At 36.4% G+C, this 25,294-nt stretch overlaps 1 protein-coding gene across 7 annotated transcripts in view; it reads left to right on the top strand.

Moving 5' to 3' along the window:
- Positions 1-25,294, top strand: part of TAOK3 (TAO kinase 3) — a 172,408-nt gene that overhangs the window by 66,632 nt on the left and 80,482 nt on the right. For 6 of the 7 annotated variants that reach the window (XM_037816550.1, XM_037816556.1, XM_037816551.1 and 3 more), the window contains one exon: positions 25,057-25,159. The gene's annotated coding sequence lies outside the window, so the exon portion shown is untranslated. Of the gene's footprint in view, positions 1-1,959; positions 2,325-25,056; positions 25,160-25,294 lie in introns of those variants that run through there. The other variant, XM_037816553.1, reaches the window with a different exon arrangement.

Here is a 25,294-nt window from a genome sequence, read left to right as displayed (position 1 = left end):
GTGCTCACTGCCTAGACACCCTGAGATGGAGAAAGAGATTAAGTGAGAGGAAAGGGTAGCAACAAACAAGATAAGATTTAACAAAGGTCTATGAATACCGAAATTTTATATAAATATATATATATATATATATATATATATATTTAGGTGCTGAAGTGTTGGAATAGATGGAAGGAGGTAAATGACATGGTAGAACTGTAACCTATAACATCCTTTGCAATTTGCTCTATAGCTATTCGTTGAATTGTGCTTTGAACATCTTTGCCTTTTTGTATATACCCTATGTTGCGTAATAAGGAAAGAACTGATACTGTGGAAATGTAACCATAACAATTTTTGGAATTACCTGGATAACTGTTTGTTAAGCTGTACATCGAAAGTTAACACTTTCAATATGTATTTTATGTTTTACAATAATGGAAATAGCTGAAGCTGTGGAACTGTGGCCCATGACGTTCTTTGACATTTCCTTTCTTACTACTTGTTAAATCATACTTTGAAAGTTATCACTGTTATGTATAAATGTTAAAGTTCACAATTTAAAAAAAATTTTTTTTAAAGTCAAATGTCTGTTTAGAATATTCAATGTTAGTTTATATACAAATTTATAACATTACTTTAGAGACACTGCATTTTTCACTCATTTCATGAAGCAATTTTATTTTCTGTTTTCTTCATGTGTATCTTCAACATTGGTGTCTTTGTCATCATTATTGTTTCATTTTTAATCTTCTACCACCCTTTTTTCCAAAGTACATCATCTTCAATCTGTCTAGCACTCTTTGAATCTGTGTATGATGTTGTCACAGGAATTTGACTCAAATCACAAGAATCCATTCACGCAATATTAGGTTGAGTTGTTTTTTTTCCCTCTGTGCTTAGTGTATACTTGTGATTTTCACAGAGGGCTTCACAGTGAAACATTAATGTTTTGCTCTTGAAGTGATTTTTCAAAATCTTGTTTACAACTTCTTCTTGTACCTGAAATTCAAAGTATAGTCCATTTATGGGTTAGCAATAATGGCATCACCCTGAAGTTTTTTAGAAATGCAGAATTTCCGGCCCCTAGAACTCCTGACTCAGAAATTCCGTTTTAAGGAGATACCCAAAGTGATTCAAATATACCTCAAACTTTGAGAAGTAATGATCTAGTTAGTTGTAGTTTAGACATGATACCCTCAATAATTACTAAACTCTCCTTTGTTTTTAATGATCTCTATAAGCATCTAAAATTAGCATTAATTGCATCATTTCCAACTAATGTGGCTTCCCCAATTAGTATTTTATTGTTCAAAAGAAAAACTGTGAAAGCACCTTGGAACATGAGATTTTGTAAGGACTGAAGTATAAAGTGACCACCTCTTTTCTAAGAAACAGGTTGGGTTAAAATAAAAAGCACTTTAATTTTGGGCATATGACCTGGCCCATTTCCAACTGTGTTATCCACATTCTGATTATAATTATATATGTAGTTTATACTTCAGAAAATGTGGTTTATCCAAGTAGATATAAATTCTTTTGGATTCTTAGCAGGATTTTGCAGATTAGCTTTTACTATATTGTGGGATCCAAAACAAGAACATAATTTTGGATATATCCTTTTATTCTTTTAACCAATATTTGTTGAGGGCCTATTATGTACTAGGGAATATAGCAGTGAATGAGACTCAGAAGAGAAAGACAGTAAAAATACAAACAAATATATAAATAAAATAGTTTCATATAGATTTAAATACTGTGATGAAAAGATAACAGTGATAAGATAGTCCCTGAGAGGGAGAAAAGCTACTTTAGGTAAGGATGGTCAGGGAAGGCCTCTCTGAGGCAGTGACATTTGAGCAGAGATCTGAAAGCAAGAAGGACGCTGCCCTTGAAGCTCTGAGGAGTGAAAGAAAGCCCGTGTGGCTACATGTGGTGAAATGGGGCAGAGAATGATATGGAATGCAGTGGGAAATTAAGGAAAGGCCGTATCACTTAAGTTTAACATTACGACATTTGATCACTAGTTGTCGTAGTATGACGTCTCTGTTTTTAGCTGGTGACTGGTATCTGAGTTTTCTAAAACTGTTTCTTTAAATCCCTTCACCTTCCATTCTAGTTCTCAAGGCAATTTTTTACTTTGTTCTCTTCTGGTATGACTGAGGCCAGTATGGTTCCTTTTAAACATTATTACCAAATCACAAGAAAGAAGAAATCTTTCCAGAGGTAGCAAACTCAGTGCCAGAAATATAAGATAAAGGTGTAAACTTCACCCTTGAAGACCTTGGAAGTAGAAACTGTGGCAAAGAGAAGAGTCCATGTCCCACATAAAAGCAATCAAATTGGTTAGTTGTCTGATTTTTTAAAACACTTTACTAGTCAGACAGATATGTGGCTTTATTCAGTGTCAATTTTGCTTCCTGTATTTCAGTTGTTTAGAATCCATATAAAGTGGTTGAGATGGGAAATTCTGTGTTCTATATATGTTACCACAATAAAATTTTTTTAAAATTCATTTTAATATATTCTGTTCTGCCTACATATATTAAGTTTATTATGGCTGCTGAATAATTAGATGTAGTAAGCTAAAAAGTAGTTTGAAACATTGATTCTTTACCTTTTTTTAGGGGTTAATTCAGTAGGTGTTGTAGAAGTTTTAAAATGCATGAATAACAATTAAATTACACATATCTTGACTGTAAAGACAGTAAATATGCCACCCATTCTACAAGAAAATAAATTGAGGCACAGAGGTTAAATGGATAGCCTAAAATGTTACATTGTCAGGGTCAAAATTAAACTACTATTTAATTAAAGAGACGTGATTGCCAGTCTCCTCTCACCCCATTCCGTTTTTTTTTCTTTTTCAAATGTTTAGAATAATTACAAGAATAATTCAGAAAAATCCCATATTACTTTTACCCGCATTGACCAGTGTTTATGCTTTTGACATACTTTATCATTTTCTCTTCCCTGCCCTCCTACATCATAAACACATACATTCACACACAAACACAAGCATGCACACATATATGATCTGATCATCTGCCAGTATATCATATCAGTGCATTCTAGAGGATCTGAATCAATTGGGACATAAAGATTTTATATTAGAAGCTGTTGCCTACTCTCGCCATGCCATTCCTCCCATTTTTTTAGACTAAAACAATCATTCCTAATGCCTAGGGACTGGGATATGTTACTCAATAGATACACGTGAGGTATTTTAAAATACTAAATTATTTTAAAAGAAGACTTGAGATTTTTATGTTTATCAAAAATGGGCAAAGATTTTTTAAATGATTGACAAACAAGACTAGAAGCTAGAAGACTGGACAGATTTATTCATTTTGTTGGCTATTTGTCAGAACCATAGGAACGGTTTTCTTCCTACGTTGTTGAAATAAATTCAGTGAATATTTATTGAGGACCTGTTTCAGGCATAACCTTGTGCTAGAGGGAATAAGACCAGAAGACCACTCCTGCCTTCAAGAAGTTTATAATTGAAAAAGAAGAGAAGTATACATTTTTAACTAATTCACAAAATAATATGTGGTTATTTCCATTGTAAACATTAAAATTGAAGAAAGAAAAGGTAGCTAGCAAATAACATATAATGAGTATACCTACCAAGGGTCAGATACAGATGTTTTCTTGTTTAATCCTCAGAACAGTTCTCTAAAATTGCTATTTTTATTTTCAGGAAACAGGCTCAAAGGGATTAAGTAGTTTATTGAAAGTTACAAAGCAAGTAGTTTAGCATAGATAACTATTCATGCTCTTGTCTAAAGCTAATTTCTTAACTTGTGCACTGTATTCCACCATCTCTGGTCCACTCAAGGATAATGCTTCAGCAGTTCTCCCTTTTCTCCTATAACATGAATTTTTCTTCCTCCTGAATTATTCCCATCAGTCTACAAACATGTTATTTCTCCCATCCTACCAAAAAAAAAAAAAAATCCTTGTCTTAACCTCACTTCTTTCTCTCCCAGCCACCTGTCCATTTCTTTGCTTCCCTTTGCAGTCACATTCGTCAAAAGAATTGTGTATGCTTGCGTACTACCTCAAATTCCTTTCCTCCACTCTCTCTTAAACTTATCAAACAAAGCACGTGCCCTTACCACTCCATCAAATTTGCTTTTGACAAGGTCACCAACAGCCTTCACATTGCTAAATCTAATGGTCAATTTTTAGAGCTTATCTTATTTGACCTATCAGCTTCATTTGGCAACTATCACTCTTGCCTCCTTAAGACTTTACACCTGACTTTTAGGTCACCACACTCTTTCTTAGGTCACCACACTCTTTCGGTTTTCCTCTTATCTAACTGGATTCTCCTTCTCAGTCTCCTTTGCTCATTCTTCCTCTTTTCCCCAGTCTCAAAGTTGGAATGTTCCAGCCCTCGGACCTTGATCCTGTTCTCTTCTCAACAATGTCATATCCGTGGTGAGCTCATCCAGTAGCATAGCTTTAATACCATTAACAATACATTGACAACTCCGAAATTTATATCTCTAGTTCATATCTCACTCCTGAACTCCAGGTTCATATCCAGCATATGATTCAGTATCTCCACTTGGCTGATCATTACATCAAAAGCAGAATTCCTGATCTTCTCCCAACCCTTTTCTCCTGGAGCATTCTCTAACTCAGATGAAGACAACTCCACTGTTTCAGTCATTCCAGCCACAGACCTTGGAATCATCCTTAACTACTCTATTTCTCTCATACTCTAAATCCAACCCATTAGCAAATCCAATATCTGTCATATAACAAAATGGCTGAATCTCAAAATCATAATACCAAGTGGAAAAAAGCCAGATACAGAAGTATACATACTATGTAACTCCATTTATATACAATTCTAGAAAATGTAAACTAATGTATGGTGACAGAAAGCATATCAATGTTTGCCTGGGAAGCTAGGACTGGAGAGAGGAACTGACTGACTGCAAAGGGATAAAAGGAAATTTTGAGGCAATGAAAAGTTTCCCTTGATTGTGTTGATGGTTTCATGGGTATATATATATATATCTGGCAAACTCATAAAATTGTAGGTTTTATATGGTACAGTTTATTGTTGAAATTATGCCTCAATAAAATTGATATATACATGTACATAATACGTAAAATCAATTCTCGTCACCTTCACTGTTATCTCTTTGGTTTGAGCCAGCATCATTCTCAGCTTGATTATGAAAATAGCATTCTACCTGGACTCCCACTTTTACCCTTGCCCCCTCAGTTTTTTTGCAACATAGCAGACAGAGAGATCCTTTGAGATATGTCAGATTTTGTCACTTGTCTCCTGAAAACACTGTGATGACTCCCTATCTCAAAGCAAAAACTGGAATCTTTAAAATAGCCTCTTAGGTCCTATATTACCTGTCCCCATTTCTTTACCATTATGGTCTTATCTCCTACTACTCCGCCCTTTGCTTACTGTGGCTCAGCCACGTAGCCCTCCTTCACACTCCCGCCTCAGAACCTTTGCACTGGCCATTCCCTCTGCCTAGAAAATTCTTCCCCCGGATGTTTACACCTCCCTCACCACCTGCCAAATTTGAGAAGACTCAAATATCACCTTCTCAATGAGGTCTAACTGTTTAAAATTGCAACCTGACCCCATACCCCTGGTGTTCCTGATCCCCATCCTGTTTTTTTCTTTTTCCAAAGCATTCATCATTTTAAAAATACACTAATGTACTTGATTAGGAATTGTCTGTTTCTTTCCACTAAAATTTAAACCGAGGGTAGGATGTACATATTGTTTCCCCAAATGCTTAAAAAGGGCCTGACACATAGTAGGCTCTAAATAAATACTTGTTAAATGAAAGTACGAAGTTCAAAGCACAACACAAATCAGTGTAAGTCCATATATTTTAAAAATTATATTGAGCTTCCATAAGAGCAAAAAAAGAGAAGAATCACGTCTGTATGGAGGAAGAGACCAAGGAACTTACTTTCCAGTTGAAGAAACAAATATTTACAGTGAACTACTAATATAATACTAGATAAAAGATTTGTTTTAATAAAAATATAAATCAAGTGTCATGGTAATTTTGAATTTTTACTGTCAGAGGTGGGGAAAAGAAGCAGAATTTACCTGGGTCTCAAAGGACCAGTAGGATTTTGACTTCTGAAGAAGTAAAAAGATATTCCCAGTTAAATAAAAGACATGAGCAATGCCAAGAGATTGTAAAAGTAGACAGTACATGCAAGGAATAACTAGAAAGCTGTTCACCTTGGACTGAAACTGTATCTAGCCTGAGTACCTTGCTATGGCATTTGAATCTCTCCATCAAAGACTTCTGAATGGCAATGTGATACTATTAGAGTTCTCTGTGTTAGGAAGTGACATTTTGAGCTGTGTATGGGAGAGGTTTAGAAGCAAGAAGATTTAGGAGGTGATGGACTTTACTATAGGTATCATTTGCATACACGGCTTCTCTCTCCTTGTAGATAAACACCTTAAGGATAAAAGTGTAGATGAACACCTCAAGGATAAAAGTGTACTATATGTTATTAACATTCTTTGGGATATTAGTTAACTTTAGTTCCTTTTATACATCACGTACCCCTCAAAGATAATTTAAAAACACAGAGATATCCTAAGCCAATGATTATAGGACTGTATATTTTTTAAAGCAATTTAATATGGATTTTCTGTCTTTACTTATGTATCAGCTAGAATAGATAGACTCATATACTTTTGAAAAAGGCTGAAAAAAGTTCCTCAATTTTATATGAAAGATAATTGCTGAAGCTGCGTAAGGCAACTTTTAACGGGAACGAACTGCTCTAACATGCGTTCTATTGGCACATATGGATACTTGCCATATCTGCCAGTGGCAAAGCAAAATTAAAAGCGACTAAGAATGCTGAGTTGTCAAGTCCTTTGAACATTAGAAATTAGGCAAGAGTTTCAAGTTGTAAATGCATGCTGTTTAGGATGTAAAAGCATCTCTGAAAGTCACCATACAGAATTATCTCAGAAGATTCTAGAATACTTAGGCTGCCCTTGTCCTGAATTGGCACACCAGTTTTTACTTAACAGAAATTCTCAATGATGGCTTTATCATTTTTTTGTTTTGTTTTGTTTTGTTTTTTCCAAGGCATAAAGTGAAAAGAAAGTTTTAGGATGGAGGGTCTTAAACCTCCTGATTTGGCCTTTGGTGACGCAAATGAATAAGTGGTTAGTATTCACGAATCTTGTAGGCTAGATAGGATTCTTTATGTTGTCGAGTCACTAATTTCTGAAATCTTTCATGCAGTGATTTAACTGGAAACTCTACCACATTGGTTAAAAAGCTAGGCTTTGGAATTAGCCTAGATTTGAATTATGGCTCTACCAGACACAGCTCTGTGAAGTTAGGCCTCAGAATTTTCTTTGTGAAATAAAACCAGTAATAACTCTTTTGTAGTCTTGGGTAAGGATTAAATAAGATAATGTACAGTGTCTGGCACATAGTGAACATTGATTAAATATTAACAGTAGTGATGATGGTATTGATTACATTATAGTAAGCCCTACTGAGAAAAACTCTGTTAATTCTTTCTATCTTCACTGCCTCTAATAGTCTAAGATAAATGCTTGTTGACTTTCTGTCTTCTACAATATTTGTTCCAAAATTAGTTCTTTTACCAAAGGTAACAATGAATGAAGATACAGAAGAAAAAAAATCCAAATAAAAGACTGAATTAAATCCTACAAACCAATACGAGTGATATTTTAGACTTGTAGACCAAAGGCAGGCATAAGTAATAGATTCTAAACTACAGGCATAACTCAGAGATATTGCAGGTTCAGAGCCAGACAACTGTAATAAAGTAAATATTGCAATAAAGTGAGTCACACAAATTTTTTGGTTTCCCAGTGCACATAAAAGTTATGTCTACACTATATTGTGGTCTTTAAGTGTGCAATAGTGTTATGTCTAAAATAACAAGGTACCTACCTTAATTAAAGAATGCTTCACTGCTGAGCCTTCAGCAAGTAGTTATCGTTTTGCTGGTGGAGGTCTTGCCTCAATGTTGATAGCTGCTGACAGATTAGGGTGGTGGTTGCTGAAGGTTGGGGTGGCTGCAGCAATTTCTTAAAATGAGACAACAATGAAGTTTGCCTCATCAATTAACTCTTCCTCTCACAAAAGATTTCTCCGTAGCATGTGAAGCTGTTTGATAGTATTTCACGCACATTAAAACTTCTTTCAAAATTAGAGTCAATCTTCTCAGACCCTGCTGCTGCTTCCTCAACTAAGTTTGCGTAATATTCTAAAGCTTTTGTTGTCAAAAAGTTCACAGCATCTTCACCAAGAGTAGATTCCATCTTTTTTTTTTTTTTTAATCATCATTTTATTGAGATACATTCACATACCACGCAGTCATACAAAACAAATTGTACTTTCGATTGTTTACAGTACCATTACATAGTTGTACATTCATCACCTAAATCAATCCCTGACACCTTCATTAGCACACACACAAAAATAACAAGAATAATAATTAGAGTGAAAAAGAGCAATTGAAGTAAAAAAGAACATTAGGTACCTTTGTCTGTTTGTTTGCTTCCCCTACTTTTCTACACATCGATCCATAAACTAGACAAAGTGGAGTTTGGTCCTTATGGCATTCCCAATCCCACTGTCACCCCTCATAAGCTACATTTTTATACAACTGTCTTCGAGATTCATGGTTCCTGGGTTGTAGTTTAATAGTTTCAGGTATCCACCACCAGCTACCCCAATTTTTTAGAACCTAAAAAAGGTTGTCTAAAGTGTGCGTAAGAGTGCCCACCAGCGTGATCTCTCGGCTCGTTTTGGAATCTCTCTGCCACTGAAGCTTATTTCATTTCCTTTCACATCCCCCTTTTGGTCAAGAAGATGTTCTCCATCCCACGATGCCGGGTCTACATTCCTCCCCGGGAGTCATATTCCACGTTGCCAGGGAGATTCACTTCCCTGGGTGTCTGATCCCACGTAGGGGGGAGGGCAGTGATTTCACCTTTCAAGTTGGCTTAGCCAGAGAGAGAGGGCCACATCTGAGCAACAAAGAGGCATTCAGGAGGAGACTCTTAGGCACAAATACAGGGAGGCCTAGCCTCTCCTTTGCAGCAACCGTCTTCCCAAGGGTAAAACTTATGGTAGAGGGCTCAACCCATCAAACCACCAGTCCCCTATGTCTGTGGTCATGTTAGCAACCATGGAGGTGGGGTAGGCGAATACCCCTGCATTCTCCACAGGCTCCTCAAGGGGGCACTACATCGTTTTTTTTTGTTTTTTTTTTTTTTTCCTTGTTTGTCTTTTTTCTTTTTTTTTTTTTTTAACTTTCCCTTCTTTTTTCAAATCAACTGTATGAAAAAAAAAGTTAAAAAGAAAACAAACATACAATAAAAGAACATTTCAAAGAGACCATAGCAAGGGAGTAAGAAAAAGACAACTAACCTAAGATAACTGCTTAACTTCCAACATGTTCCTACTTTACCCCAAGAAAGTTACATACTATAGCAACATTTCAGTGAACTTGTTCCTACTACATCCATCAGAAATTAACAGACCATAGTCATTTCTGGGCATCCCCAGAACGTTAAATAGCTTATCTGTTCTTCTTGGATTATTGTTCCCCCTTCCTTAATTGCTCTCTACTGCTAGTTCCCCTACATTCTACATTATAAACCATTTGTTTTACATTTTTCAAAGTTCACATTAGTGGTAGCATATAATATTTCTCTTTTTGTGCCTGGCTTATTTCGCTCAGCATTATGTCTTCAAGGTTCATCCATGTTGTCATATGTTTCACCACATCGTTCCTTCTTACTGCCGCGTAGTATTCCATCGTGTGTATATACCACATTTTATTTGTCCACTCATCTGTTGATGGACATTTGGGTTGTTTCCATCTCTTGGCAATTGTGAATAATGCTGCTATGAACATTGGCGTGCAGATATCTGTTCGTGTCACTGCTTTCCGATCTTCCGGGTATATCCCGAGAAGTGCAATCGCTGGATCGAATGGTAGCTCTATCTCTAGTTTTCTAAGGAACTGCCAGACTGACTTCCAGAGTGGCTGAACCATTATACAGTCCCACCAACAATGAATAAGAGTTCCAATTTCTCCACATCCCCTCCAGCATTTGTAGTTTCCTGTTTGTTTAATGGCAGCCATTCTAACCGGTGTTACATGGTATCTCATTGTGGTCTTAATTTGCATCTCTCTAATAGCTAGTGAAGCTGAACATTTTTTCATGTGTTTCTTGGCCATTTATATTTCCTCTTCAGAGAACTGTCTTTTCATATCTTTTGCCCATTTTATAATTGGGCTGTCTGTACTATTGTCATTGAGTTGTAGGATTTCTTTGTATATGCAAGATATCAGTCTTTTGTCAGATACATGGTTTCCAAAAATTTTTTCCCATTGAGTTGGCTGCCTCTTTACCTTTTTGAGAAATTCCTTTGAGGTGCAGAAACTTCTAAGCTTGAGGAGTTCCCATTTATCTATTTTCTCTTTTGTTGCTTGTGCTTTGGGTGTAAAGTCTAGGAAGTGGCCTCCTAATACAAGGTCTTGAAGATGTTTTCCTACATTATCTTCTAGGAGTTTAATGGTACTTTCTTTTATATTGAGATCTTTGGTCCTTTTTGAGTTAATTTTTGTGTAGGGGGTGAGGTAGGGGTCCTCTTTCATTCTTTTGGATATGGATATCCAACTCTCCCAGCCCCATTTGTTGAAAAGACCATTATGGCTCAGTTCGGTGACTTTGGGGGCCTTATCAAAGATCAGTCGGCCATAGATCTGAGGGTCTATCTCTGAATTCTCAATTCGATTCCATTGATCTATATGTCTATCTTTGTGCCAGTACCATGCTGTTTTGGCAACTGTGGCTTTATAATAAGCTTCAAAGTCAGGGAGTGTAAGTCCTCCCACTTCGTTTTTCTTTTTTAGAGTGTCTTTAGCAATTCGAGGCATCTTCCCTTTCCAAATAAATTTGATAACTAGCTTTTCCAAGTCTGCAAAGTAGGTTGTTGGAATTTTGATTGGGATTGCATTGAATCTGTAGATGAGTTTGGGTAGAATTGACATCTTAATGACATTTAGCCTTCCTATCCATGAACATGGAATATTTTTCCATCTTTTAAGGTCCCCTTCTATTTCTTTTAGTAGAGTTATGTAGTTTTCTTTGTATAGGTCTTTTACATCTTTGGTTAAGTTTATTCCTAGGTACTTGATTTTTTTAGTTGCTATTGAAAATGGTATCTTTTTCTTGAGTGTCTCTTCAGTTTGTTCATTTCTAGCATATAGAAACATTACTGACTTATGTGCATTAATCTTGTATCCCGCTACTTTGCTAAATTTGTTTATTAGCTCTAGTAGGTGTATCGTTGATTTCTCAGGGTTTTCTAGATATAAGATCATATCATCTGCAAACAATGACAGTTTTACTTCTTCTTTTCCAATTTGGATGCCTTTTATTTCTTTGTCTTGCCGGATTGCCCTGGCTAGCACTTCCAGCACAATGTTGAATAACAGTGGTGACAGCGGGCATCCTTGTCTTGTTCCTGATCTTAGAGGGAAGGCTTTCAGTCTCTCACCATTGAGTACTATGCTGGCTGTGGGTTTTTCATATATGCTCTTTATCATGTTGAGGAAGTTTCCTTCAATTCCTACCTTTTGAAGTGTTTTTATCAAAAAGGGATGTTGGATTTTGTCAAATGCTTTTTCAGCATCTATTGAGATGATCAATTGATTTTTCCCTTTCGAGTTTTTAATGTGTTGTAATACATTGATTGTTTTTCTTATGTTGAACCATCCTTGCATGCCTGGAATGAACCCCACTTGGTCATGGTGTATGATTTTTTTAATGTGTCTTTGGATTCGATTTGCAAGTATTTTGTTGAGGATTTTTGCATCTATATTCATTAGGGAGATTGGCCGGTAGTTTTCCTTTTTTGTAGCATCTTTGCCTGGTTTTGGTATTAGATTGATGTTAGCTTCATAAAATGAATTAGGTAGTGTTCCATTTTTTTCAATGTTTTGAAAGAGTTTGAGTAAGATTGGTGTCAGTTCTTTCTGGAAAGTTTGGTAGAATTCCCCTGTGAAGCCATCTGGCCCTGGGCATTTATTTGTGGGAAGATTTTTGATGACTGATTGGATCTCTTTGCTTGTGATGGGTTGGTTGAGGTCTTCTATTTCTTCTCTGGTCAGTCTAGGTTGTTCATATGTTTCCAGGAAATTGTCCATTTCTTCTACATTATCCAGTTTGTTGCCATACAGTTGTTCATAATATCCTCTTATAATTTTTTTAATTTCTTCAGGATCTGCAGTTATGTCACCTTTTTCATTCATTATTTTGTTTATATGGGTCTTCTCTCTTTTTGATTTTGTCAGTCTAGCTAGGGGCTTGTCAATCTTGTTGATCTTCTCAAAGAACCAACTTTTGGTGATATTTATCCTTTCTATTGTTTTTTTGTTCTCTATGTCATTTATTTCTGCTTTAATCCTTGTTATTTCTTTTCTTGTACTTGGTTTAGGATTGGTTTGCTGTTCATTTTCTAGCTTCTTCAGTTGATCCATTAGTTCTTTGATTTTGGCTCTTTCTTCCTTTTTAATATATGCGTTTAGTGCTATAAATTTCCCCCTTAGCACTGCTTTTGCTGCATCCCATAGGTTTTGGTATGTTGTGTTCTCATTTTCATTCGTCTCTATATATTTAGCAATTTCTCTTGCTATTTCTTCTTTAACCCACTGATTGTTTAGGAGTGTGTTGTTTAACCTCCAGGTATTTGTGAATTTTCTAAGTCTCTGATGGTTATTGACTTCTAATTGTATTCCATTGTGGTCAGAGAATGTGCTTTGAATAATTTCAATCTTTTTAAATTTATTGAGGCTTGTTTTATGTCCCAGCATATGATCTATTCTGGAGAAAGTTCCGTGAGCACTAAAAAAGTATGTGTATCCTGGTGATTTGGGATGTAATGTCCTGTAGATGTCTGTTAAATCTAATTCATTTATCAGATTGTTTAGGTTTTCAATTTCCTTATTGGTCTTCTGTCTGGTTGATCTATCTATAGGAGAGAGTGATGTGTTGAAGTCTCCCACAATTATTGTGGAAACATCAATTGCTTCCTTTAGTTTTGCCAATGTTTCTCTCATGTATTTTGTGGCACCTTGATTGGGTGCATAGACATTTACGATTGTTATTTCTTCTTGCTGAATTGCCCCTTTTATTAGTATGTAGTGGCCTTCTTTGTCTCTCAAAACATCCCTGCATTTGAAGTCTATTTTATCTGAGATTAATATTGCTACACCTGCTTTCTTTTGGCTGTAGCTTGCATGAAATATTTTTTTCCATCCTTTCACTTTCAGTTTCTTTGTGTCCCTGTGTCTAAGATGAGTCTCTTGTATGCAACATATTGATGGTTCATTTTTTTTGATCCATTCTGCGAATCTATATCTTTTAATTGGGGAGTTTAATCCATTTACATTCAACGTTAAAACCGTGAAGGCATTTCTTGAATCGGCCATCTTATCCTTTGGATTATGTTTGCCATATTTTTCCCTCTCTCTATTAATATCCTTTATTGTACCCATACCGAATCTCTTTAGTACTGAACCTTTCTCCAAGTCTCTCTGTCCTGTCTTTGTTTCTCTGTCTGTAGGGCTCCCTTTAGTATCTCCAGTAGGGCAGGTCTCTTGTTAGCAAATTCTCTCAGCATTTCTTTGTCTGTGAAAAATTTAAGCTCTCCCTCAAATTTGAAGGAGAGCTTTGCTGGATAAAGTATTCTTGGCTGGAAATTCCTCTCACTCAGAATTTTAAATATATCGTGCCACTGCCTTCTCGCCTCCATGGTGGCTGCTGAGTAGTCACTACTTAGTCTTATGCTGTTTCCTTTGTATGTGGTGAATTGCTTTTCTCTTGCTGCTTTCAGAACTTGCTCCTTCTCTTCTATGTTTGACAGTGTGATCAGTATATGTCTCGGAGTGGGTTTTTTTGGATTTATTCTATTTGGAGTTCGCTGAGCATTTATGATTTGTGTATTTATGTTGTTTAGAAGATTTGGGAAGTTTTCCCCAACAATTTCTTTGAATACTCTTCCTAGACCTTTACCCTTTTCTTCCCCTTCTGGGACACCAATGAGTCTTATATTCGGACGTTTCATATTATCTATCATATCCCTGAGGTCCATTTCGAGTTTTTCAATTTTTTTCCCCATTCTTTCTTTTATGTTTTCATTTTCCATTCTGTCATCTTCCAGGTCACTGATTCGTTGTTCAACTTCCTCTAGTCTTGTACTATGAGTGTCCAGAATCTTTTTAATTTGGTCAACAGTTTCTTTAATTTCCATAAGATCATCCATTTTTTTATTTAGTCTTGCAATGTCTTCTTTATGCTCTTCTAGGGTCTTCTTGATTTCCTTCATATCCCGTACTAGGGTCTCATTGTTCATCTTTAGTTCTTTGAGTAGCTGCTCTAGGTGTGTCTCTTCTGGTCTTTTGATTTGGGTGCTTGGGCTTGGGTTATCCATATCGTCTGGTTTTTTCATATGCTTTATAATTTTCTGTTGTTTTTGGCCTCGTGGCATTTGCTGACCTTGATAGGGTTCTTTTAGGGTTTGTAGACCAGTTGAAGTCCTTATCTCTAATTTATCAGATCTACAGCTTCGTGGAGTACACTTTCTCTAACTAACCAGCAGGTGGCGTCCAGGATCCACCTGTTCTCCACAAGCCAGATCTCCCCTGCTTAGCCTTTTTGGTGAGTGGGGGAGTGAGTCTTGTGGGGCCCAATTGGTGTCCCAAGCTTGCGTGTGTAGTTGGTGTTGCCTGCCCTGCATGTGGGGCGTGTTTCTGGGCAGTCGGGGAGGGGGGGTGGCCCTAACAATCAAATCTCCCTGATGATCCTAGAGTTTTAAAGCTACTGCAATAGTCTAATCCTTCAGTTCAGTCCTGCCACAGTTTGTCTCTGCCACTGACCCACAAGTCTTTGGTATTGGCGTATGGCTCCTGAGACTTGCAAGTGGGCCCCTCTTCCAGGCTGTGCACCCCGGGTCCTCTGTTGAGGGATGACTGTGCTATGTCGCAGGTGAGTGCCGTCCCCCCAGGGCAGTTCTGGGCTGCTGGGCTGTGTTGGGAGGCTCCCAGTCTGCTCAAATGATGGCTGAATGGGGCTCTGTTAATTCACACTGCTCCCCCTTCCCAGCTCTGGGACATTCAGCTGAGGTTGCAGGGAAGGCTAATGTCCACGCCCAGTTTTGTGGTGTGTGCCTGTTATTTGAAGCACTTCCGTCACACTGGGTTGTCTGGGGCAGCTCTGGGCTATGGGGCTGGCGATGGGCAGGAGTGTTTCCTGTCCACCAGGATGGTGGCTGTGAGCGGACACCCCCCTTTTCTTGGGAAGTTGTGTTGTTTAGTGAATTTTCTCAGCCACTGGATTATTGCCTTTTGTCTCAGAGCTCTCTTAGTTCTGCTCTTGACTTGACGTGCCCAAATTTCAATTCTTTGAAGCTTTCTGTATTGAGCTTCTTAGAGTAATTGTTTTAGAAAAAGCAAAAAGGATTTAAAAAAAAAAAAAAAAAAAACGGCCCTCCTCAGAGATCTAATGGGTTATTGAAATGCTAATAGACAAAGCAACCAGGGCCATTAAGGAAAAGTGCCCAGGGCAGAGAGATCAGCCTTGCTTCGGGATTTGCATATGCGCCTCAAGGCCTGATCTCCGCCCTTCCCCTTTCTGTGTTCACCAGAACTCCAAAAATCTTCTGCTTTTATTTTGGAGTTTTTCGTGTTGTTTTTTTTCTATGCCTGTCTCCTCTCTGCTGGGCTGGCTGCTCTCAGAGTCTCTGGTGTCTGGCCTCAGTCTATCTATGGTTGGAGTTTGAATCAGTAGAATGAGTTTCCGGTAAGAGCAGCCACTGCAATTCTCCCTTCTCCTTCCTGGAGCTGACAGCCCCTCCTCCCCCGGGACTGAGCCTGGCAGGGAGGGGCGCGGGTCCCCTGGCCGCAAAAACTTACAGATTTCGCTGATCTCAGCAGTTCCACGTTTTCATGAATGTTGTATGAAGTATGCCCAAAGACAGATTGCTCTGTGGTGTCCAGTCCACGCAGTTCCTGGCTTTTTACCTACTTTCCTGGAGGAGTAACTAAAACATACAGCTCACCAGTCTGCCATCTTGCCCCGCCCCCAGATTCCATCTTAATGGTCATCCAAATGAAGGAACTCCTCATCTGTTCAGGTTTTATTGAGATTGCAGCAATTCAATCACATCTTCAGGCTCCCCTTCTAATTCCACTTCTCTTGCTATTTCCACTACATATGCAGTGACTTCCTCCACTGAAGTCTTGAACCCCTCAAAGTCATCCATGAGGGATGGAATCAACCTCTTCCAAACTCCTTTTGATTTTGATGTTTTGACCTCCTCCCATAAATTTCAAATGTTCTTAATGGCATCTGGAATGGTGAATCCTTTCCAGAAGGCTTTCAATTTACTTTGCCCAGATCCATCAGAGGAATCATTATCTATGGCAACCAGAGACTTACAAAATGAATTTCTTCAATAATAGGACCTGAAAGTCAAAATTACTCCTTGATCCATGTGCTGCAGAATGGACGTTATGTTAGCAGGCATGAAAACAACATTAATTTCATTTTACATCTCCATCAGAGCTCTTAGGTGACTAGGTGCATTGTCAGCAAGCAGTAATATTTTGAAAGGAATCTTTTTTTCTGAGCAGTAGGTCTCAACAGTAGGATTAAAATATTTTCAGTAAACCATGTTGTAAACAGATGTGCTGTCATGCAGGCTTTGTTGTTCCATTTACAGAACACAGGTAGAGTAGATTTAGCATAATTCTTAATGGCCGTAAGGTTTTCAGAAGAGTAAATGAGTACTGGCTCTTTTAAAATCATCAGCTGAATTAGCCCCTAACAAAAGAGTCAACCTGTCCTTTGAATTTTTGAAGCCAGGCATTGACTTCTGTCTAGCTAGAAAAGACCTAGATGACATCTTCTTTCAATATAAGGCTGTTTTGTCTACATTGAAAATTGTTGTTTAGTGTAGCCACCATCAATGATCTTAGCTAGATCTCCTGAATAACTTGTTGCAGCTTCTGTATCGGTACTTTCTGCTTCTCCTTGCACTTTTATGTAATGGAGACAGCTTCTTTCCTTACACCTCACAAACCAACCTCTGCTAGCCTCCAATTTTTCCTTCTGCAGCTTCCTCACCTCTCTTAGGCTTCATAGAATTGAAGAAAGTTGGGGCCTTACTCCACATTAGGCTTTGACTTAAGCATATGTTGTGACTGGTTTGATCTTCTTTCCAGACACTATAAACTTGCTCCATATCAGCAATAAGGCTGTTTCACTTTCTTATCACACGTGTTCACTGGAGTAGGACTTTCAACTTCCTTCAGGAACTTTTCCTTTGCATTCACAACTTGATTGTTTGGTGCCAGAGGCCTAGCTTTTGGCCTGTGTTGGCTTTGGACATGCCTACCTCACTAAGCTCAATGATTTCTAGCTTTTGACTTAAAGTGAGACACATGGGACTCTTCCTTGCACTTCAACATTGTAAGGTTGTTAATTGGCCTAATTTCAATATTGTTATGCTTGGGGGAATAGGGAGACCCAAATAGAGGAAGAGAGATGGAGGAACAGCCTGTTGGTGGAGCAGTCAGAACACACACAACCTTTATGGATTAAGTTTGCTGTTTTATATGGGCGTGGTTACAATTACAATAGTAACATCAAAGATTAGTGATCACAAACCACCATAACAGATATAATAATAATGAAAAAAATTTGAAATACTATAGGAATTACCGAAATGTGACACAGAGACATGAAGTGCGCACATGCTGTTGGAAAATGGCACTGTTACACTTCCTTGTTGCACTATTGCCATAAACCTTCAATTTTTAAAAATTACAATTTCTGCTAAGTGCAATGAAGTGCAATAAAATGAGGTATGCTGGTACTTAATGTAAGGATACCATGTATATGACTCTCCACATGGAAAAAAAATTGTATAGTAGGATTAAGTTTTTGTTTACTATGCAATACACATTTTATTTCATTTTTAAAAAACAAGGCATCTAGACTTGGACTCCAGAGGGGTTACTAGATGTTTAAATGGGTAGATCTCAAATGCCAGTTCTTTAAGATTTCTCTGAGTTCCTTTACAACTCTAAAAAGTCTATGATTTGGCACTGTTGCTCAGTTTAAAAGTCTTTTATTCTGATTCACAAAAAAAATTCTAAATTCAATATAACTAAAATTCCCTGCAGTCTTCACTTAATTGTTCCAAAACCAAATAAAAAAAACCCAAAATGTAAATATCTTTAGCCTCTGCAAATTTTACCTGCTGCCACTCACCAAATACATGAAGGCACTGCGAAAGCCCTTTATTTATAACTTTTGTCTTCCAGTTCAGACTTCTTTCCACTATGTCATTAGGCTACCCAACTGGACAGTGGTCTTTGATCAGGAATTCAACCTAGGCTACTGTGGCAAAAGTACCAAGTCATTATCATTAGACTGCTTAGAAGCCTGTTAACCTCATTGAGCCCCCTTTAGATACATCCCAAAACTAAAATTCTGATTATCAAGAGAATGTAAAAACATTATAAAGTATATAGATTAATTTAGCAATTAAAGTCAGTTGGTCATTTTGTTACTCTAGTACTCATCTTTTCTTCTTTTTTTGATAGATTTCCAAAGACAAAAAGAAAGGGAACTTTTATTTTTAGCCTTGACATGAAGCCACAGTAATTTTTAAAAATTAAATTTATTTCTGATGTCATTCTTTTAACTATATGTTTCACCAGACTGACAAAGAGGTCAGTGTCACAAAAAAAGGCTAAGAATCCCTTTGATAAATAGATTTTATTTATTTTTTTCCTTTAGACTACCTCATTGGTTCCAAAACTTAAGTGTGCATGAGCATTACTTTAAAGAGTTTTTTTAAACAAAACCACCTATATTCAAATTTTCAAGGATAATTTCAGCAATTTGCAGTTTGGGCTTTAAGTGTTGACCTTTGTACCCAACCACCTTGAGTAAGATATGAGTCCATTCTAGAGTGCTTTCAAAGTGGATCCGCAGGTCACTAGGAATTTGAAGACGTATTCTCACGGGTCTAAAAGTTCTCTATGAGAATTTTTAAATATGTTTTGATTTTGATGATTATCATAAAAAATCTATAATGGATCATCTAAATGTCCATCTTTTAACAAACAGTGCTGTGATTTCAGGGCCTGTGTTTGTGTTTACCATAGCTCCAGTGCCAAAGGGTAGCACTCTAATTTTCTCAGGCTAATGAGAAAAGACTAGAAATGGAACTAGAATTAATATAAAAATATCGGGCTCCCACCTTGTGAGGGCCAGATGATGTCAAGCAAGGCTGTACAAATGAAGTTTTGCCAGGAGTTAATGTAGAGAATAGTGGTGGGAAAGTTAAGCCATCCCATGGCACATAAGCATGCCATACCAAAAAAACCCAAAGCAAAATAGGGCCATATTTGTTTTGGGGAGTTATTGTTTTGACAAATTAATACCTATTATATTAAAACAGTGTTGTTAACTTTGATTTGGGAGGGGGTTTCGAATTTGTTTTGTGTAGGTTGTCTAAGAGATACAAGTATAATGGATTTATTTGTTTTATAAATGGGCAATTTTATCTTTCATTTGCTCAGGCCACCAGATTTGGCTGCTACCTCTCAGTTACTCCAGAATTCAACCACTTCTCCCTGCCTCTACTACTACCACCTTGATTCGGGCTAACATCAGTTCTTGCCTTGATTTTTGCAATGACTTCCTTCAGATCTCCCTGTTTTGAACCTTGCTCCCATACGATCTGTTCTCTACAGAGTAGTCAAAATGATCCTTTTTAATACCAAAGTTACTTCTCTCTCGAAATACTTCAGTAGCTTCCTATCTCACTTAAAAGAAAATCCAAGGTCTTAAGTTGTTATTTAAGGCTCTGTCTTCTCTCCTACCAAGTTTTCCATTGCTCACTCTGGCCTTCTGCTTTTTCTGTAACATGCCGTAAAATCTTGCTGTCCCTCTGCCCGGACTACTCTGCCTTGCCACTTACCTTCAGGGGCTCACTTCTTCGTTTCCTTTTCTTACCGGAGATCTATCCTGACCCAACCCTGTCTTATTTTATTTTTCTTCATGTTTATTAGGATCTGAAATATTAATAGCTATTTGTCTGTCTTCACTAGAGTTGCATGAGTGCAGGGAAGACCCCAGAGCCTTGTTCAGTGTTGGACATATAGGAGACACTTAATAAATATTTGATGAATAAATGAATATGCGAATGAATGAAGTGAATGCCTAAAAAATAACTTAAGAAAATGTTAACGTAGTATGAGAATTTTTCCATTTAAAAGCAATCTGAATATTAATCAAATTTGAGAAACACGTTCTTAAAGAGTAAATTATCATTGTGTATTGAAATTATTTAAAGTTTTCATACCATAAATTCAATATATTAAGTTGTAGTGCAAAATGAACACTTCAGAGGCTTTGTCAAATCTTTCTGAATGATTTGCAGTTTATGCAGACATATCACCATTTTTATACTGCCCTTAATTTTAAGACCTGTGAAAAGTACAGTTTTTTCCAAAGTGGATGCATAATTGATTTCAAGTTGCTAGCTTCATATCAAAGTATTAGACAGAGCAAGGATATTCAGTGAAATCCAAAGGAAGCCTCTCCTTTTGCATTTGTCTCCCAGCCCAAACATCTTTTTTTATAGGAAAGAGAAAATAACACTCTTAAGAGACCAAAATAATTGACATTTTAACGTTTTAGCATACATAGTCTCAAAGACACCAGCAGGGTCTTCACATAATTTAATGTCATTTGACCCAGGAATAGTCTAAAGGTTTGCCTTATTATGATAATTAATAAGCCCCTTCTGTATTATTTGCTAAGTAGAAATTAGATTTTTAAGGTCCCTCTCTAGCTCTCAAATGCTATGATATATGATCACAATGGGCTATAAGATCATACAGGCATAAAAAGCAACGATCATCTAGTTTCACTCTTAAAGTGAAAGTACCACAAAAGTAGTTTTCTTACCTCAGAATGATTTATTGAAATATTAGCAGCAACTAACCGAAAGAGTCTTCTGTTTCTTTCTTTAAGGACAGTTCTCGTCAAATCTGTATGAGAAGCTGTGGGATAGCAATAGAAAAAAAAGAAAGAAACAAAACTGGGCAGAAAGTCAAGTGAAGTGATTCTTGTCCTGACTATGTAACCTAGAAAAAGTCATGTCACCTATTTATACTTTATTTTCCACTAATGTAAAACAAAGATTTTATCTGCCTCTGTCTGTCCTCTGGGAACAAGATAATGAATGAAATAATTTGAATTTACAGAGATTCATTAACTATGAAGCATAAGTTTCAGAGACTCTTACTTGCACCAGCACCTTCTAAGGCCCTGTATCTATTTTTGTGTGGGACTTTTATTTTTTTTCTTAAAGAAGTCCCCAAAAGTCCCCACGAAAACTGAATCCACCACTATATATTTAAGTGTTATGAGATCCTTGGGAGAAACAATAATCCTATATTAAATTTAAATTTTCTTGATCACCCTCCAAAAAATAGCAATTAAGGAAACGTTTTGGTTTTTCAACGTCTGATATAGGCAACATAGTTCAAAAGAAAGTTTTCTGGATGGGAAATCAGAAGACCTAGATTCTAATTTAAGATAATGCTGCTATATAGGTCTGATATGACACTTAACTTTTCTGGGATTCAGTTTAAAAATAAATAGATAGATAGATAGATAGAGTTTAAATGGGTGATCTCTAAAATTCTTTCTAGTATGACATATTTTGATTCTTATTTTCTTAATGCTGAAATATTATGGATTTTTCAGATTAGTTGGCTTCATACTTCTTGTTGAAGAAGTGTGATTACAATGTTGAAAAGCAACTAAGATTTTCTCTGAACCATCTTCTTGGAAATTTCTGGTAAAAGGGAAATTATGAAAAATATTTATATTTCTACTCTATAACAAGTGTTATTTCTTACAATAAACTAGACTGTGAAAAAATAATTTACTTGATTATCATTGTTGGAAGGTTTCCATTTCTTAGGATAAAGAGTGGAGAAAATTATTTCAGCAACACATGTCCAGTGAAATCTTCTGCTCTAAGCAAGCTGGATTGTTCAGTTGGCCCAAGGGCCTAAGACCTGAAGTTCTACATTCTTTGCCTAGTTCTAAGTTCTCACTACAAATGTAATTCCTGAGGTTGCAGGAGGTCAAGGAAGAGGGAAAAATTATTTTATGCATATCATTTCATCTTCAGTTAATTCATCAACTGCTATTCTTTTGTAAGGAAAAATGTCCTTGTTCATGGTTTGGGTGAAGAATGAATTTGAATTTATCATTTTTAGTTGTAAGAATGGAAAGGAAATGGGACGGAAGTTTCAACAAATTTTTATGGGGTATCTGCTATGTAAAGATGCCATGGAGATACAACTATTAATCCAAACATGGATTTATACATATATCCTACTTGGAAGAAGCACATCATCCAATCGAAACACTAATATATGTGTATCTAAAACCGAAGCAAAGGGAGAAAGTGGTAGATTTTATGGAAGAAGTGGTGTTTAGCTGGACTGTGAGAGTGGTTGGGATTTGGACATTCCAGGCAGAGGGAACAGTATGAACAAAAATGAAGGTATGAAAATATAAGTGATTTAGGCAACATAGTCACTCAATTTTTCCTGATAATAGAGTTTTAGAATTTAGATTAGCGTAATGGATTGAGGTCACCTTTGAATGTTGGTTAGGTAAAGCTGGTCTTTAAACTGTAGGCAGTAGGGAGATATTGAAGGATTTTGAGCAGAGAGATATATCTTAACTGCTCTTGGGGAAGATGAATCTAGTAATAGTGTTTTTAAGGTGGATACTAGAAAAGATAGACTAGAGACCAAAAGAGCAGAAGCATAGGAGAAAGATAATGATTGCTAACAGAAATGGGAGGTGAAGAGATAAAAAGAAATATTTGCAACAGAATTGGGCACTAATTAAATATGGTGGACAAGAGAAAGGAAAGAGTCAAAGTTAATGTGGGGTGCATGTAAGTCATTTGGATGGAGAAGCCATAGATATTTGAAATATGAGACTAGAGCTTAAAATGGAGGCCAGGACTGACTAATGACAGAATGATACTTGAAGCTTTAAATAGAGAAATTGTTAAGATAGCTTGCACTCACCCAGCATGCTTAGGGCAAATCCTTGGGGAAACACTTTCATTAAGGGATCAGGAAGAAGAAAAGGAGTTATAGAAGGAATAATTTGGAAAATCAGAAAAAGATGATTTCATATTATCCAAGAGACACCATGAAGTAAGAAGGTAGGTGAAGTGATAGAAGAAAACTAAGAACATCCTTTTGATTTAATGGATATAATCTTCAGGAATACAGTTTTCAGCCTCAATAATGTGTAGAATTCTAGCAAAAAAAGTAAAACACAATAAAACTGAGAGGGTTTAACTCCTAGAAAATTTATTGTTTCCTTTAAAATATTTATAGAACTGTGCAACCAAAGATGTAGAGTATGCATTTTAAGAAAGTGATGTAAAAATGAATAAGTATTTAGAGAGAGAAGATGAAGACTAAACATGCATGGTCATAGCACGAGAAAACTATTTTCTGGGAGTCAGCATCTCTTGCATTTGAAATTAGGATATGATCATGTTAGTAAATGCCTTATTTAAAACTGTTTTCTTAGAAATTTAGCAGCTAGTAATCATATAACATAATGAATATTTTAGTTTACTGAAGCCACACTCAGGCTAGTCTAGCAGGGTCAGCATGCAGACATTGGCAGTTATTGATTGATTGATAGTTGATTTAGGTAAAACGATGCTGAATTCAGGCAAGTTTTAGCTACCAAGGAATTTAAACGATTCCACAGTCCCGAAATCAAAGGGAACAACAAAAATAAAAGATAAACTTTTAAGTTTAGGCATGAGAGGAGATTGAGGCATCCTCAGAAGGGAAAATGTGAATATAGAAACTAATACCTTTTTCCAATTGCTTTCTTGTTTTTTACCCTGTAAGGACTTCATCCCCAAAACTAGTGAAGCATTTAAAATATATTTCAATATACATGTTATAAGTTTTAAATTATTATATTTTGACCACATAACTCTACTCCTAGGAATCCATCCCAAGGAAAACATCCAAAACAAAACATAGATAAATGATACGAAGACCCATCTTTAAAACACAATTATATTTAAATAACAGAGTTGAATATAGCCTTGATAACCAATTGTAGGTAAACAGTGGTGAATATCTTGTGGCCCTTCCATAAGGTAGACATTGGGCAGTCACTAAAATGATCTTTGTGAACTCTTTTTGATGACATGGCAAAACGCTTACAATGTAGAGTTAGAGAAGAGATAGACTGTGGAATTATATGCACAATGTGAACTCAGCTGTATAACCAAATAAAGATAGATATGGAAAAATAAATATGTACATTGAGAAAAGCATGCTGGATTGTTAATGGAGTTTGTCCTGGGTGGGATTATAGCTTTGTTTTTTCATAATATTATGTATTTCCCAGATTTTTTACATTGGGCATGTACTGCTTTAATGGACAATAAAAAATAATCATTACCCCCAAAATGTCGGGGTTTGGCTATAGAGGAGTCTAGGAAAGGGCAGAGTCAATATAAATGATCAAGCTTATTGGAAAAACAATTCAAAATATAAGCCTTTAAGACAGAGAATCAGTAACATCACTGCGTGCTATCAGATTAGTCCTGTCTAGGTAGCCTCTTTTGAGTTTCCCTGGACTCAAAACAAACAAACAAAAAATAGTAGAAGCCTCAATATAAATTCTGAAATTTAATGACACATTTGTTTCCTAGGTACTGCTTGTGAAACAGTAGCTTGTGTTTTTGTTGTGAAAGTTTCATCTTTGACATTAAATAAAATGAAGATAAAATTTTAACTTTGTAATATTACATTTGTGAATACTTAAATGTTCTATTTAGCAATATTGCTTCTTTAATTTTGCCCCTATAATTATATTTTTTTCTTCTTTTCCTATAGGTGTACTATAAATACAAAAGACTGAAGTTTTAAAAGAGGGAAAACAGATTGCTGCTAAAATGAAGCTGCACAATGCAGTATATTTTTTGCCACACACAAAAAGGTAGTATCCATAGATCTACCACTTAGCTTTCTCCTGTAAAATGGGAACAAATTGTATTTTCTGGCTTTTTCTATGATGGATTTTTATTATCTTTGTAAGAAAAATAAAAGAGAAATTAAAAATTAAAGGGATAAA

This window comes from Choloepus didactylus, chromosome 23 (assembly GCF_015220235.1).
Source record: "Choloepus didactylus isolate mChoDid1 chromosome 23, mChoDid1.pri, whole genome shotgun sequence".
NCBI classification, from domain to species: domain Eukaryota; kingdom Metazoa; phylum Chordata; class Mammalia; order Pilosa; family Megalonychidae; genus Choloepus; species Choloepus didactylus.
This window is presented reverse-complemented; position numbering and strand designations above follow the sequence as displayed.